General features: G+C 44.1%; 1 protein-coding gene across 3 annotated transcripts in view; it reads left to right on the forward strand.

Moving 5' to 3' along the window:
• Window positions 1–16,717, forward strand: part of KCMF1 (potassium channel modulatory factor 1) — a 76,735-nt gene that overhangs the window by 12,131 nt on the left and 47,887 nt on the right. The gene's annotated exons all lie outside the window — the stretch shown is intronic.

Here is a 16,717-nt window from a genome sequence, read left to right on the forward strand (position 1 = left end):
TGAATCCAGAGGGTGTTTACAGTTCTGTATGGGAGTGGTTGAGCTGTTGTCTTTCCATGAAGGCATCCTTTAGATTTGATATAATTTGTTGTAGGTATTTTTCATTGACATTAAATTGGGTCTCTGGTATCTCTTTTAAGTTTATGGTTTATTGTCTCTACAACAGAAAAGCAGGTGACAGTGTATTCTTTAAAGTACTTTTAAGGACTTTGATTATATAGCTAATTCTTAGCTCACTCTCAAATTTAATCACCAGCCTGTTAATTCTCTTACCTCATTGGCTTATTGTTTTAGCCAGTTCAAACTTAATTTGCAAGTAAAAATACAGTGTTTGGGAGATAGTCTGTTAAAAATTAAAGACCTAGTATTTTTCTTTTATTTTACTGAAGTGGTTGTGCTGGGTGATCAGTTTTATAGCTTTAGTCTTGCTTCAGCCCCCTTTCGTGAAATCATTTATTGGAACATCAGGGATTTATGGCTCCATTTAACAAAAAATAATATAGAAATGAATCCTTGGGGTCTTGTGGGTATTCATGTCACCTGGGATTGTGGTGGAAAAGCAGATACTTGCTACTGAATCAGCTTGTGAGGAGGAGCCTGGCAGTCTGAACAACCACCTCTCTGGACCCAGTTGTACCTGGAGTCAGGTCATGTGTGAGAGGGTTGCCGGTGGTGGCAGAGGGCTGGTGGGGGGCACATTGTGGTTGCTTACACCTCCCGGCCCAGCAGTCTTCGGGCTGCTTACATACGCACACAGGCTACACCTACAAAGCATGTGCATGAGCTCTGAACTTGAAAACTCCGTTTTCAAGGTATGAGCCTAAAGAACCTGGAATGGAGCTGCTGACCTTGGCCTTACTCTTGAACACTGTGTTCCACCAGAGGATATGGAGGAGAGTAATGCCTTATTCCTGTGTACTACTTATTTGCTCACTACATCTTTATTAAATATATATTTGGGGATTAAACATTCTTCTGGTCACAGGGATACTGTAGTGAACAAGGTAAAAATTTCTAGCCGTGTGACACTCACATACTCTTGGAATATTCAGTGTATGCCCTAAATCCAGCCTGATGCCTGATAAAACTAAAGTAATGTTTCTTTGGGGCATAGCCATACCTGCTGTTTTACATATTAACTAAGATGCTTTTTGACTACAGTAGCAGAGTTGAATTGATGTGATAGCAAATAATTTGTCTGGCTCCTTAAAATAAGTTTGTAGATACTAGAGTATAAATAATATAATACAATGCAAATAATAAAGTTGCATGTTGTTGGCGGTGACAAGTGTCATAAAAACCTTATAGCCAATTAAAGGAATAGAGTAAGGAATAAGGTGATCAGCAAGGAACATTTTGAAGGTAGAACATTCATTATTAGTGTTTGGTTGTTGTTGTCTGTCTTTTGTTTGGGAGTACACTCAAAACAAAGGGGCTAGGGTCTGCTCCATGTTCTGCTTGGGGAACCATGTGGTATACGGGTCAAGACCGTGTGATAACATGCAGGGCAAGCATTTTAACCCCTGTATTATGCCCAAAGATGACATATTTAAAGGGGGGGGGATTTTAATTAAGTGCAGACTCTGAAATTAGGAATATTCTGGTAGCAGAGAGAAAGTTGTATTGCCTGGAAAATTGGCATAGCTGGGACCAGATAATTGTTTTGAAAGCTGCAGTGCAAGATGTTTAATTGTGAATAGTTTGAGCAATTTATTTTAGAAAGCAGTTTTTCATTGGAGAGACATTTTTGTCTAAAAACTAGTGTTTGGGAAGCTGGCTCAAAGAGCTGAGGCCCAGGCTTGTAATGCAGGAGCTCTTCCACCCCCCTCCCACTCTGTTGGGTGTTGCCCCAACCCATACCAGGTGTGACCCTCCCCCCAAAAAAAATTTTTTTTAAGTTGCTAAGGCTAGAAAGTGAACTTGTATCGTAGCACATTCCAGTGTTTCCATGAAACACTTCTATACATGTTTTCTCTGCACTCTTCACTCTTTTAAGCTTTTCTATTCACCTTTCTATATCTTTCCTGTTTAGCTGATGTTTCTTGGAAATTGTGACGTTTGGTAGAGAGCAGGTTATCTCCCTGGTTTGAAACCCTTGAGTATGGAGTTTAGGCCATCCCCATTAGCAGCTTTCAAACTTAAAAAATAGATAACACAATGTAAGACACAGGCATTATAAGGCAATAGTTACATGAATAATGAAATTAAGAATGTCACAGAATACATCTTTACCGTGTGATATGTACTTTATTTTCTGTGCTGTTTCATTAAACACATAAAATCTAGCTGTAATCACTTGAATTAGATTTCATTCTACTTGAGTTTTGACTTGTTATTTGAAAAATATTGGCCTAGGCTATCTATTCCAAAACTTGGAGTCCTTTATGCAGGGTATTGTGTGAGATGTGGTAAGGAAAATAGAACATTTCAGTAATTCTCCCTCTTGGAAGAAGGAGGTCATGGTAAAGTCATTTGTATGTTTTGAATGCCAGGCGTGCCATACCCCTGTATACTTTTTTTGCACCCCTCCCCCTACTCCCAGTTCTTTTGCCATACCTGTCTATGCTCAGGGCTTCCTCCTGGCTCTTTACTCAGGGATGACTCCTGGCGGTGCTCAGGAGATCATAGGTGATGCCAGTGATTAAACCTGGGTCAGCAGCATGCAAGGCCCTACTCACTGTGCCATCACTCAGGCCCCCAGAACAAACGAGTTGTAGTTTGACCAAAGAATATATCAAATTGATTACTCCACAATCCATAGTGCTGGTACGTAGAGCAAGAGTATTATTTGGCTATCAAGATAGTTCCAAAAGGACATTTAAATTCAGAACTTACTCAGTTTTCATGACAAGTTGGGTTTGGGTTGGGGTGTCTGTACAGAGTGAGAGAATGGTTGGAGGTAGAATGCAAGAACTAAGAAAACATGAGGTATGTTGGAGAGAGGTGGGTGGGACAACTGAAAGAAGCCGGGTTTGGTTCTGGAGGAGACTGCTATAAATGGTGGGAGGGAGGTATTGCAAAGACTAGGTGGCTTCCTAAGGTTCCTCTGGATCTGGGTCGGGGACACATTTGTTTTGCCTTTCAGTTCAATGCAGTGAAGTCAGGCCATGTTTTTTACAATGTCAGAGAGTACCTGTTTAGTCTCTATCTCAGTGGGTTGCTATGGAGAGGATATTACAGTGCATGTAAGAATGTCTTCTAGGCTAGATGAAGCACTGCATAAATAAAACTTGGGGCTTTTTTTTTTATCATGGGAGATGAGATTAGAAAAGATTACCATGACTGTGTATGTGACAGATTGGCACCTATGACAGGGAGACTCCTTAGAGACTTTCTGCTAGAATGAGCTTGAACTCCAAAGGACCTGAATTATTCAGTGGCAGTAGGAACAAAAAAGAAAAAAGGTGACTTGGTAAAATTTTATTGGGAAAGAGGATAGAATAAAGTAATAAAGTATAATTTCAGAACAGGTTCTGAAATAAAGTATAATTTCAGCTAGGTTCTAGAATTACTCTTCTAGTAAATAGGCAAGACAGGAGAGAAGAGGAAAAGATAGGATAAAAGTGATTTTCAGTTTTTGACATTGAGTTTTATGAGTTTAAAATTGGCAGATTATTTAGTAGAAATTGGGAAGTAATCAGGAGTTGAGAGAGAGAGAGAGAGAGAGAGAGAGAGAGAGAGAGAGAGAGAGAGAGAGAGAAGTTGTGGGGAGCATACCTGATACCTGGCAGTGCTTGGGGCTATTCTTGACTTTGGGTCAGAGAGCCGTGAACCTCTACATGTATAGTATGTACTTCTGTCCTTTAGGGTATCTCCGAAGCCCAGGAAATAATGTGTTTTATAGCCCCCTACAGGAACCCCTGGGGATTAGATTTCTAAATAAGAAAGTATCTAGAGGAAGGAGAAGTTTATTCATATTTAAAAAGCTGAGACAGATGAAATCAGGATAGGATAGGAATAACCAGGGCCAAGAGGAGAGAACTGATTGGGATGTTACTTGGAAGCCCCAAAGACTCTTAAATGTGGATTTCTTGACATAGGGATAAGAGGTAGAGTAGATGAAGAGGTGGGATAGGCAGAAACTAGTATTACTCAAGCATCTGCTTTATTAATAGTAATACTTGAGTGCTTATTACGTGCCAGGAAACGACTTATTTAGAAACAGTCAGACTTGTAGGGACAGTCTCCAATTCACATGTACTTAAACGTTTACTCTCACAGCAGACTTAAAAGATAATGTTTTTACCTACTCTATAGGTGAAATTGAGGAACAGAAAAGTGCCGTGCCCAAAGTTATGCATCCTCCGATAGAATTGGAATTGAAAACCAGGCCACATTTTCAAGATGTGACTGTTTTTACCAGACACTTTTTATATATTGGTTCCTGTAAGAGGGACGTCAGGTGTCGCTTTCAGAACAGTCAAGCAGAATGTGTTTCACACATTAGAAAATTGGGCTTCAGGGAGGTTAGGTTGTTTGTCCTAGATCACTTAAGTAACAAGTAATGCCAGGATTTCAATCAAGTTGTCAGAAATCAGAGTCTGTGTTCACTCAGAGGCCAGCATGCATTTTCTAGCATTTAAGTATCAAGTATGATTTTCTGGGTTTTATTTTTTGTATTGGGGCCACACCGGCTTTAGGCTCGGCCTGGAATCACTCTTACTGTGCTAGGGGGACCATATTCAGTGCCAGGGAGCAAACTGTGGTCAGCCAGGTGCAAGGGAAGTGCTGGGACCCATATACTATCTTTTTGACCCCTGTATTCCCCATACTCTCTACTTTTGGGCATTATAGCTTGCAACACAGACACTGAGAGGTCATCATGTTTGGTCCATTATCTACTTTCGGCATGCATCTCCCATCCCAACTGGTTCCAACTGGTTCCTCCAGCCATGATTTTCTTAGTGATCCCTTCTCTATTCCATCTGCTTTCTCCCCTCTGCTCATGAAGCAGTCTTCCAGCTATGGGGCAGTCCCCCTGGCCCTTGTATCTACTGTCCTTAGGTGTCAGCCTCATGTGATGTTATTTTATACTCCACAAATGAGAAGTGAGTGCAGTCCCTCTGTGTCTGTCCCTCTCTTTCTGACTCATTTCACTTAGCATGATACTCTCCATGTTTATCCATTTATAAGCAAATTTCATGACTTAATCTCTCCTAAGAGCTGCATAGTATTCCATTGTGTAGATGTACCAAAGTTTCTTTAACCAGTCATCTGTTTTAGGGCACTCGGGTTACTTCCATATTTTGGCTATTGTGAACAGTGCTACAATGAATATATAGGTACAGATGTCATTTCTACTGTGCTCTTTTGCATCCTCGGGATATATTCCCAGAAGTGGTATTGCGGGGTGTCATATGGCAGCCATGAGGCATGTTTTGTGGGAACCTGAGTTCTGTCCCCTGGCAGGTTAGGGTGTGGCCCCCAAACTAAACAAAGTATGCAAGGCATGTGCTCCAGTTTTTTGAGCTCTCTACTCTGCTCTTCCCCACCCTTTAGTGGTGGTTGCTGTGATGACTGTGGTTATGGGATAGCAGCGACCACACACTTGCTTATCGCACTGGGGAGTCTCAATGACAGTGCCATCAGAACCATGTCAGGCACGTGACATGGTACCAGAGATACCAGGAACTTCCAGCATTAGACTTGCAAGACCAGTCTGTCACTGAGCCATCGTTGAGTCTCTGGAGATTTAAGGAAATTGTAATCCAGGGGTCAGGAAGTGCCCATTTTCTCTTTTTGTCTTGTAGTCAGCCGTGGCTTTGCTCAGAAATCACTCCTGGGTGGTGGTCAGGGGACCATATAGGATCCTGGGGGATCAGTCCTGAGTTGGCTACATGCTGGACAAGCGCCTTCCAAACTGTATTATCTCCAGCTCAGAATGCCCGTATTTCGTGTTCCAGAAAGATGTGCTCAGAAGAATGGATTTACACAGGGAGGAGGGAAAAAGATAAGTTGTTATCACAAGATAAGTTGCTGTGAAGATTATTGGGGACAAATAGGGGACTTGTTTGGTATTTGATTCGGCATTGAAATAGTGAAAGAAAAGTCTAGAAATACTCAGGGTTTTCATTTGATTTTATTGGACTGCTCTTTTTATCAGTATACATACATAAGGCGGGAAAAACATACTTTGAAGGGGCTGGAGCGATAGCACAGCGGGTAGGGCGTTTGCCTTGCACGAGGCCGACCCGGGTTCAATTCCCAACATCCCATATGGTCCCCTAAGCACCACCGGGAGTAATTCCTGAGTGCAGAGCCAGTAGTAAGCCCTGTGCTTCGCCGGGTGTGATCCAAAAAGAAAAAAAAAAAAAACATACTTTGAAGAAGGAAGTGGGAAGAAAGGAAAAGAGAAATGACTTTTGTGTTTAACATATTGGGTATTAATAGGACATCCAAGGAGTGTTGTCCAGGGGGAATTAAACATGTGGGTCTGGATTTCAGGAGTAAAAGATCAGGTGAGATTGAATCTACGGTTGAAGAGTTGATTGCTCAGTCATGGTGAGAACACCTGGGTTGAGGAAATGAGAAAGACTGCCCGTTAAATTCTTCAGGAACACCTCTCATAAAAGAAGCTGCAGGTTGACTGGGAGTAGCCTACGGAATCAGGAGAACCAAGAGAAACAACAGAAGAGCATATACAAACTTATAAAGGAAGGAGGATATAGTCATTTTCTGCCAAACAGCCAAAAAAAAAAATAAGGAATGGGTATTTATGGACTTGGACTATTAAGGTTGTGGAGCTTAATGAGCAGTTTCAAAGGAGTGGCTTTGAGCCCAGATTATAGTGGTAAAATTCTGAATGATCACAAAAAATTAGAGACATTCCTTAAAGAAATAACTGAAGGGAAGAAGAGATGACAGCTAAAGGTATCTCAAGCACCTTGCAGGGTCCAACAGATACTACACCAGAAAAATAGTACCTTTTTAGTCTCTAAAGTAGAGATATTGAATGGTTTGCATATAATATAGATGCTGAATATCTATAAATACAAAGTATATAAAATTCAGGTATTAAAATTGGAACAGTAAAGAAACTTTGGACTTGTTTTCTGTTGTTTCTCTAGGGACTGTGTGTGTGGCTCTTGGAATTGAAAGGCTCTTTGGAATATGTTGAACATGTTCTTGTGGGGCAGTATTGGGATCACCCTTGGTGGTGCTCAGGAGCCACTCTTGAGTCTTCTCAGGGGGTGTTCCCGGTAGTGCTAGAGGATGTAGGCATACACTCCCCCCAGCCCCAACCAGCTCTCTTTCTGGCCCAGTGGTAAATACTCTGAATTACAAACAGAGGGAATAGGATTGATCTCAGAGAAGGAAAATAAGAGGTCTGGGTGGCTATTTTAGAAAGAGTAGTCAGAAGTGAAATAACTTTCAGAGAAGGTGACTCCTCCAAGCAGAGAATTGATCCAATATAAAAAGCCAAAGAATTAGAGTAAAGTAGGTTGATTGACAGTAAGGTGATTAGAGCCAGCAAGGCAGAGAACATAGGAAAGCTGAGGTGGGGCTAGACCAGAGCCAGTATTATAAGCCATGGCGAGGCATTTGACTTTAATTATCTAAACTTAGAGTTTCAGGACTTCCTTGATGTAGTGTAAAAACAAGTCACTCTCTCACTGCCCTGTGCCAGGTTGGACCCTGGCAAGTCACACACACAGGGCTTGCCTCTACAATAGAGCCGCATGCCCAGACTAAGGAGGAGCGTTTTTGAGGATGGGGGTCAGTTTAAGCTATGTTTTCAAGTGGAGGAATTTTAAGAGGAGGTCATTTGGACAAATGAATGAGTTCATTTGGTTGAATGAGTATGAATAAATACTTGTTCTGCAAGTGTTTGGGATTCTTAAAGACATGTTCTAATTATTTTATTGTGGCTTGAATTCTTAAAACTTTTTGTTAGATAAATGTCTTTTGGGGGCCAACAAACCTTATTTTTGCCACCAAAATAGCAGGAAAAAGGAGGCATGGAGGTAAAGACTCACTGTGTCTCCCGTGCCAGTCTGCAGTGATACCCACACAGGCCAGGAGAATTTAGGATGGGAATTAGGCCAGTTGGCATCTGGATAATGACTTAGTTTATTTTAGTTCGACTCCAATAAAATCAAGAGGAAGATAGAATAATAGGCCTTTAGACTAAAAGGAAATCAACCGTCTTGACCGGCCCCCCCCCCCGATAAAATTGTGGTTTAGAAGACCAAGTATAGTGCTTAGATCACAGGTGACGCTAGACTGCAGATCCCCCCACTCACTCCAGCCATTTCCTACTCTGCGTGACAGAGGTGCAGCGACTTAAACTGGCGTGCTCCAGGGAAGGGTGTAACTTGTGGACACTCTTGAGGCCAGACTTTGTGAGGAGGATTAGCTCAAAGCCTGGAACACCTGTCTTGCATACAGGAGCCCTGAGTTCAGTCCCTAGCAGCCCCAGGGGCCACAGTTATTAGGTGTGGTCCAAAAACAACAACAACAACAAAAAGAATTCCCCCTTTTTAAAGTTTTTCCTGTGGTACTGAGTAAGTAAATTCAGCAATGGGACTCTGGAGTCAAACTGCCTTGGGTTCACATGGTCACTTAATAACTGTCAGTGGGTAAGTTATTTATCATTCTGCATCATGTCTTGAAATGGTCATCATGGTACATAAGGTTATTATATAGAAAATGTTTAGAATAGTGAGTACTTGGCATATGTAAGCATTGGAAATTAGTCTGCTATGCATAATAAGTGCCAGCACTACAAAAGAAATATTTCTTTATAAAATATGGTTAGTACCTGCAAGGATTTATGTTTAAATGGGGGAAGTAAAGAGTATGAAGGTACAAAATTGCTTATCTGTTTGCAATTGTGAGAGTTGTACATAACATTTTTCTGACATGAATCGAGGTTTTCACATGAAGGTAAGGGGACTGTGAAGGATTTTTGAGCAAACTTTGGGAAGAACGAACTTGTCTGGCTAGAGTAGAAGCAGATGGATACTCCACAACAACAGAGTACGCAGAAATGACTCTGTAGTGAGGAACAGGAGGGAGGATTGAGCAGTGGCAAGAACAGTTCCCTCAGATAAAGGCCAAGTCATGATTAGCACCTATCTGATGCACCTGGGACACACACAGGAGACACTAACACAACGTCTTCCTTTCATTATGTTGTATCAGATAAAGATAGTCTTTGTCCTCCTGGAAGGAGTGGATGTATTGGACTGAGCACCACACAGTGTTGGTCCATAGCTTATTGCAAAGCTGCACCGGACAGGGACTAGAGATTCAGCTCCAGTGGTAAGGTATGTGCCTCATATGAAGGGGGGCTCGGGTCTCTCCCCAGCACCGCCTTCTTTTCCAAAGAGGTAGAGAGACTTGATGTGTGGAGGAAGGGAGGAGAGAGGACTTCAGGAGGTAACTCTGTCTATAGTTTGGGGTCACACCCACCACTACTAATGGAGCTACTCCCTGGTTTCGTGTGCTCTGGGCTTGCTCCCAGTAGTGCTCAGGGGATATGAGGCTGCAGGCAAAGCATGTGCTTTAGCCCTTCGAGCTCTCTCACAGGCACTAAGGATCTAATTCTGTACCTCTTTTCTGTTCTGTTGACTGAGATTATTAAACTTCATTGTTTTTTGATGCAACTTCATTACATCAGCCTTTTGCCTTTTTATGCCAATTTTCTGTTCTTTCCTTTTGGAAGGTTTTTTTCAAATTTTCACTCCCTCCTTTTCCCCACTTTCCCTTCATCAACATTGTTGGTGTTGCTCGGGGATGGTATACCTGCCTTGTGGTGCTTGCGTATTTAGTTGTACTTCTCACACACTCAGCCGTGGTGTACCTGGGGCCCATGGCACTGCTGGGCCGAGCAAAAGCACATCTCTTGGACTGTAGCATAGAATTCTTTAGTCCATTTGGCTGAGGGTCTGGATGGCTCCTGAGTTTCCTCCCAGCCCCCAGAGAAAACAAGACCTGCATGTGACGTCTAGTATGTCCTTTGAAATCTCTTTTTTGGGGGAGGAGTTCACACCCAGCGATGCTCAGGGGTTACTCCTGGCTCTGCACTCAGAAATCACTCCTAGCGGTACTTGGGGGACCATATGGGATGCTGGGAATCGAACCTGGGTCGGCCTCTGGCAAGGCAAATGCCCTACCTGCTGTGCTATCATTCCAGCCCCCACTGGCTTGCATTTTATTGTTATTTTAACATACCTTTTCATTACTACTGTACTGTCTATACAGCCCTAGAATAATTTAACACATTTATCAAATGTGTATCTATTATAGACATAGTGTTTTGACAGTTAAAATAAAACTTCTCAGCAACATTGCCATGAGTGCTATTTTTTTTTCCGTTTTTTGGGTCACACCCAGTGATACTCAGGAGTTACTCCTGGCTCTGCACTCAGAAATTACTCCTGGTAGTGCTTGGGGACCATCAGGGATGCCAGGGAACAAACCTGAGTCAGCTGCATGCAAGGCAAAGACCCTACCCACTGTTCGGTTGCTCCAGCCCCCGTGCTATTATTTTTAAGGTCATTTTTATATTCCTTCTTCCATGCCCTCTTCTCTTCATTGTTGTCATTGTGATAACTGTGATGACCAGGGTGCATACACACCTGGTGTAGAACCTCAGACTTAATACTTACAAGAGGTTGCACTTCGTAGCTGTGGTGTTTGCAGATATTTTTAGTTGTAGCACTCATTGGGGATTATACCCCATTTTGTGGTGCTTACTGATAGATTGTAAATGTGGCCAGAAATTGCTTTGTGATGCCAGGGATCACAAACAGCCAGAGCTGCCAGGATCATACTTGGCATATATAGAATGCTGGGTATTTGAACTTATGACCAGGTGTTTACAGTTCAGACACTCTAAGCCACTGGGCTGTTCTTCTAAGCTCTACTAGGTGGGTCTCTCCTTTCTTCTCCCCTCCCCTCCCCTTTTCTCTTTGATGGCAGGCTCCAGGGATCCAGCCCAGGTCATCGGTGTGCAGGGCAAACACCCTGCCTGCTGCACTGTTGTTCAGGCCCCCTGCTGTTTGGTTTGGTTTGGGGGATACACGGAGCGGTGCGATTCCCAGCAATGCTGGATCCGGAGGTGCCCTGTACTGGGCTGTCAAGCATGAGTTCCAGCCTGTCCAGCTCTAGTTCTACAGTTTCTCTTTTTTTCTTTCTTGGACCACATCTGGCGGTGCTCAGGGCTCACTCCTGGCTCTGCATTCTGCAATTACTCTGGGTGATGCTCAGGGGGGCATCTGGGGTGCCAGGGGTCACACCCAGGTCAGCTATGTGCAAGTAAACTCCCTACCCTCTGAACCATTGCTCCGGCCCTACGGTTTCTTTTTAAACTCCTGGTGTCCAGTTATACAGAGTTTATCCAAACAGTTGTAATACTGGTTATTTCAGTATGTGTTGAAATTATGAAGGAAAAAAAAAAGATTGCTTCAGCTGGAGTGATAATAAAGAGGGTAGGACTTGCCTGGAACACACCCGACCTGAATTCATTCACCAACACCAACGTGGTCGGTCCCCCACCCCCTCTAGTAGTGATCACAGAGCCAGGAACCCACCCTGAGCATAGCCAGGTGTGGCCCTTCCACTCCCACACCCTCCCCCCAAGAATGAGTATCTTTGGAAAACTGAGGCAATTCTAAATTTAGATATAATTACGAACAGGCTTTTCTATTGACATGATTGAAAGTCTTGTGAAAAGTTGGAAAGTCCTTCATTGTATAATACCACTGTAGTACTGTCTTCCCATTGTTCATCAGTTTGCTCGAGCAGGCACCAGTAACATCTTCATTGTGAGACTTGATGTTGCTGTTTCTGGCATATTGAATATGCCACAGACAGCTTGCCAGGCTCTGCCATGTGGGTAGGATACTCTCGGTAGCTTGTCGGGCTCTCCAAGAGGGACGAAAGAATCGAACCTGGGTCAGCTGCGTGCAAGGCAAACACCCTACCTGCTGTGCTTATCGCTCCAGCTCATTGTATAATATTGTCCATCATATTGCAGACTTCTAGAATCTAAGTTACGTATTGACCTTCCAAATACCAAGATACTTGTAGTGATAACCAAAATTTCAAAATTCCCCCTTAAAAGTAATATATTCATCTTTTTTTTTTTTTTTTTTTTTTTTTTTTGCTTTTTGGGTCTCACCCGGCGATGAACAGGGGTTACTCCTGGCTTTGCACTCAGGAGTTACTCCTGGCGGTGCTCAGGGGACTATATGGGATGCTGGGGATCGAACCTGGGTTGGCCGCGTGCAAGGCAAACGCCCTACCCGCTGTGCTATCACTCCAGCCCCAATATATTCATCTTTAAGACTAATTTATCAGCTCAGTGTTTAGGACAAACATTAAATAACCAGTATAAATATTTGAAGGTAAGAGATGAGAAACCTCTTCTATTTTATAAGCACCACCAGTGCTAGGGCAAGGACTATGCCGATGGCTTTGGGGAGTAGGAGGACCAGGCAGTGTGGTAGATGGGACTGGGCTTCCTGAACATACTGTACTTTTTGCTCCACCAAACTGTCTCCTGCCCCAATACCACTTTTTGTTAATATTACCTTATACTTAAAAAACCGGAGACTCTTAAAAATGAGTAGAATTAATGAGGTAATTTAGTGAGACACTATATGTTGCTGGATCTTAAGATAAGGGCACAACTTAATTTTTCTCATTTAACAATTGATATTTCACTCCTGCCACCACGTACCCACCCAGAAGAATTGTTATTTCTTCCTGATGACTACCAGGATCTCAGGATTTTAGCCTTTGAGTCGGGTGGGGTGGGGGGGGGGTCACTATACCTGGTGGTCCTCGGGGCTTATTCCTGACTCTGCACTCAGGGATCACTCCTGGTGGGCTCAGGGGAACACATGTGGTGCTGGGAGTCATACCCAAATCGGTGGGTTCCAGTCCACTGTATCAACTGTCATCCCTCATTGATTGCTCGAGCAAACACCAGTAACGTCTCCATTGTGAGACTTGTTACTGTTTTTGGCATAGCGAATAAATACGCCACGGGAAGCTTGCCAGGCTCTGCCGTGCTGGCGGGATACTCTCGGTAGCTTGCCAAGAGACGGAGGAATCGAACCCGGGTTGGCTGCGTGTAAGGCAAATACCCTACCTGGTGGGCTCAGGGGAATATGTGTTGTGCTGGGGGTCATACCCAAATCGACTGTGTTCCAGCCCCCAAAACTTTTTTTTTCATTTTGAATGAGACTTATCCCAGCCCCCAAAGATTTTCTTTTTTCCTTTCCTCTTTTTTTTTTTTTTTGGACTGCAAGCAGAAGTGTTGAGGGGCTATGCTGACTCTGGAATTTGGGGTGAGTGGGTGGCTCCCCCTGTGCTGAGGGCCCCATGCTGTGCTGTAAATAAAACCCTGGCATCTGGAATGCAGAGCATGTGCTCCGTCCTTGGGTCACGTCTGGTAGTGCTCAGGGCTTATTCCTAGCTGTGCTCAGGGATCACTCTGGGCAGCTTAAAGGAGCCATATATGATGCTGGAGATTGAGCCCCGGTTAGGCATGTGCAAGGCAAGTGCTGAAACTGTCTCCAATCCAAGTTGTTCATCTTTTTTATTTTCCTTTGCTCTGCCCTTATCTTAAACCTCTTAATTGAATCACTGTGAGATAAGTTGTTCATGACTGGATTTCAGTCATAGTGTTCCAACACCCATCCCTCCACCAGTGTACATTTCCCAGCACCAGTGACCCCAGGTTCCCTCCCATCACCCCCACCCCCTGCCTGCCTCTATGGCAGGTGCTTTTCTGCTTTCCTTCTCTTTCCCCCTCCTATCTCTCTCCCCACCCCCAATCTCTCTCTCTCAATCTCTCACTCCCCCCTCCTCCTTTTTGGGCATTTTGTAGTTTGCAGTATTGATACTGAAAAGTTACCAAGAATATTCCTTACCTCCTTTTAACCCTCAGATCTTGTCCATTGTGATCATTCTCAGCTCTTAAGCTATTATTGTCAAACTGGTCTCTCCTCTGTCTTACCACCCTCGGCCCCAACACACTTGTGCTTAGTTCCAGCCATTGACCAGCCCTCCTAACCCCTGTTTACGCTGGCCATGGATTTTATTCTTCTCCTGTATATATATTTTTATATATATTCATATATATATATTTATATCATGGCAGAGCCTGGCAAGCTACCCATGACGTATTTGATCTGCCAAAAACAATAACAACAACGTGCTCTTCGCGTTCCAGGAGCGAGCAGACGCCATTAGGCTATACTTGGATGCAATAAGGACAAATGAAGACGTTACTGGTGACCACTTGACCAAATCAACGAACAGTGGGATGACAGTGCTACATTTTTTATATGCCACAAATGAATGCAGTCATTTTATGTCTGTCCCTTTCCTTCTGACTCATTTTACTTAGCATGAGACTCTCCATGTCCATCCATTTTTAGGCAAATTTCATGACTTCATTTTTCCTGACAGCTGCATAGTGTTCCATTGTGTAGATGTTCCCTGCCCATATTTGCTTGCTTGCTATTAAGACAAAAAAGGAAATTGAGGGATGATTTGAAGGTTCATATGTTCGAAGTGAGAAGGTGAAAGCATGTGTGTTAGAGAGCATGATATGGGTGGAAAACCTGGAGTATTAATACTGAGAGAGGGTGGAAGGCACTGTCTGGCTCCTGGGGCAACACCTGAGCAGTGGCCTGCAAGCTTGTTTGACTGTCACTTACATCAAGAAATACACAGGGTTATTGGGTTTGGTTTCTGCCTTCCCCGCCCAGCAGTGTTGGGGGACAGCTGCTCCTGACATAGTGCTCTGGAGTTAGTTCAGGAGATGCTTGGGGAGGAGGAGGGGGCGGACCAGGTAGTGCCAGGAATTGAACCCAGTACCTCAGATATGCAAGGCAGTTCAACCCCAGCAACAAATGAGCTTTCGAAGTCTACCCAGAAAACTCAGTTGAAATGAAAATTTCACTCAGTAGTGCTCTTTGTGTCTGTCTGTCTGTCTGTCTGTCTTTGTCTTTTTTTTGGGGGGGGCTTTTGGGGTCACACCCAGCATGCTCAGGGGTTACTCCTGGCTCTGCACTCAGGAATTGCTCCTGGTGGTGTTTGGAGGACCATATGGGATGCTGGGTGGGAATTGAACCCGGTTCGGCCGAGTGCCGTGTAAATGCTCTACTAGCTGTACTATCTATCGCTCTGACCCCTGTCTTTGTCTTTTATATGCTTTGTCTTTTATAATCCCCATATGTATATGGGGATTACACTGAGGTTGCTCACGTTCAAGGCGGCAAACACCTTAACCCTGGTACTGTCTTTCCTGCTTTGTTTTGGGGGGCACTGGTGATGCTCCCATGCGGGGCTGGAACACCTTGTCATTTGAGAAACATATATCTATATATATGTATAGATATACATAGAGCTTTTTTTTTTGCTTTTTTTGCTTTTTTTGCTTTTTGGGTCACACCTGGTGATGCACAGGGGTTACTCCTGGCTCTGCACTCAGGAATTATCCCTGGCGGTGCTCAGGGGACCATATGGGATGCTGGGAATCGAACCTGGGTCGGCCATGTGCAAGGCAAACTCCCTACCTGCTGTCCTATTGCTCCAGTCCGTATAGCCTCATCTTATAACAGAAGTTTAATATTCTCTTGATAATCCTATAATAAATGCAGTATCTGGTATTTTAGATGTTACAGTAAAATAGTTGAGTATCTGTACTTAATAGTAAAGATATTTGGATTTAAAAGAAATATGATGATAGGGCTAGAGATGTAGTACAGGATTTAAGACGATTACCTTGCATCCTGCAGACCCCTTAAGTACTCCCAAGAGTGGTCTCTGAGCACAGAACCGGGAGTAAGCCTTGGGCTTCACTGGGTATGGCCCAAATAAACAAGAAAAGGGAGAGAAAGGAGTGTATAGAGCATAGAAAAATGAAAGAGTTGATATATATGCAGATAACTAGGAAACCAATAAAATTTTAGTGTGATAGGTGGGAAGTAAAAAATGAACTATGAAATAGTCTCCACTTGACATAAGAAATATCATGATGATAAAAAAAAAAGAAAGTAGTATTACTTAAAAAGGGTAGTGTTAAGAGTTCCCTGTGAAATGATCTGGGGGCCGGGTGCCCTGCTGGGGCTGCAGCCTGGGCAGTGACCTGGCCCTGGAACAGCCTAGCTTACCTGGGGTGACTTGATAATTCTGCCTCCGAACCTGACCTGTGCAATGGGACTGATCTTGTGTGGGCCAGCATAGGGACCAGGGGTTAAGATTGTGTTCCTCTGAATCAAGTTGGAGTGGACGTGGGCAGCAGCCAGGGGAGTGAGGTCACCAGTGCTAAGCTGCCTGTAGGCCGCCTTGACGGTACATACCTGGGCATGTGGGGAAACCCATGCTCCTTGGGCCCAGCTGGTGACACAGCAAGACCAGAGCTGGAGCTGGAGCTGGCAGTGGGGGCCCCTGGGGTCCATGGAGTGCTTTGCTGGGGGTGTGCAGGCAGATGGGAGGGCAGCCCTGTCTGCTACAAGGTAGTCCTCTTGCCTCCCCAGTGATGAGAGATCACCCCAAGACTGCACCCAGTGTTGTTGGGACTAGGCATGTGGGCAGTGCCAGGGATCCTGTTGGGTGACTGGAGAGCCCCTGGGCTGGATCACTGTGCCAGTAGCACAGCCATTGGCCGGCATCGGAGTTCTCCTCGGCTGTTCATCTGTTCGGCGTGGGCTGTCGTGGATGAGTGCATCCCGAGCGTGTTGCGGTGCTCCCC

This window comes from Sorex araneus, chromosome X (assembly GCF_027595985.1).
Source record: "Sorex araneus isolate mSorAra2 chromosome X, mSorAra2.pri, whole genome shotgun sequence".
Lineage (NCBI taxonomy): Eukaryota > Metazoa > Chordata > Mammalia > Eulipotyphla > Soricidae > Sorex > Sorex araneus.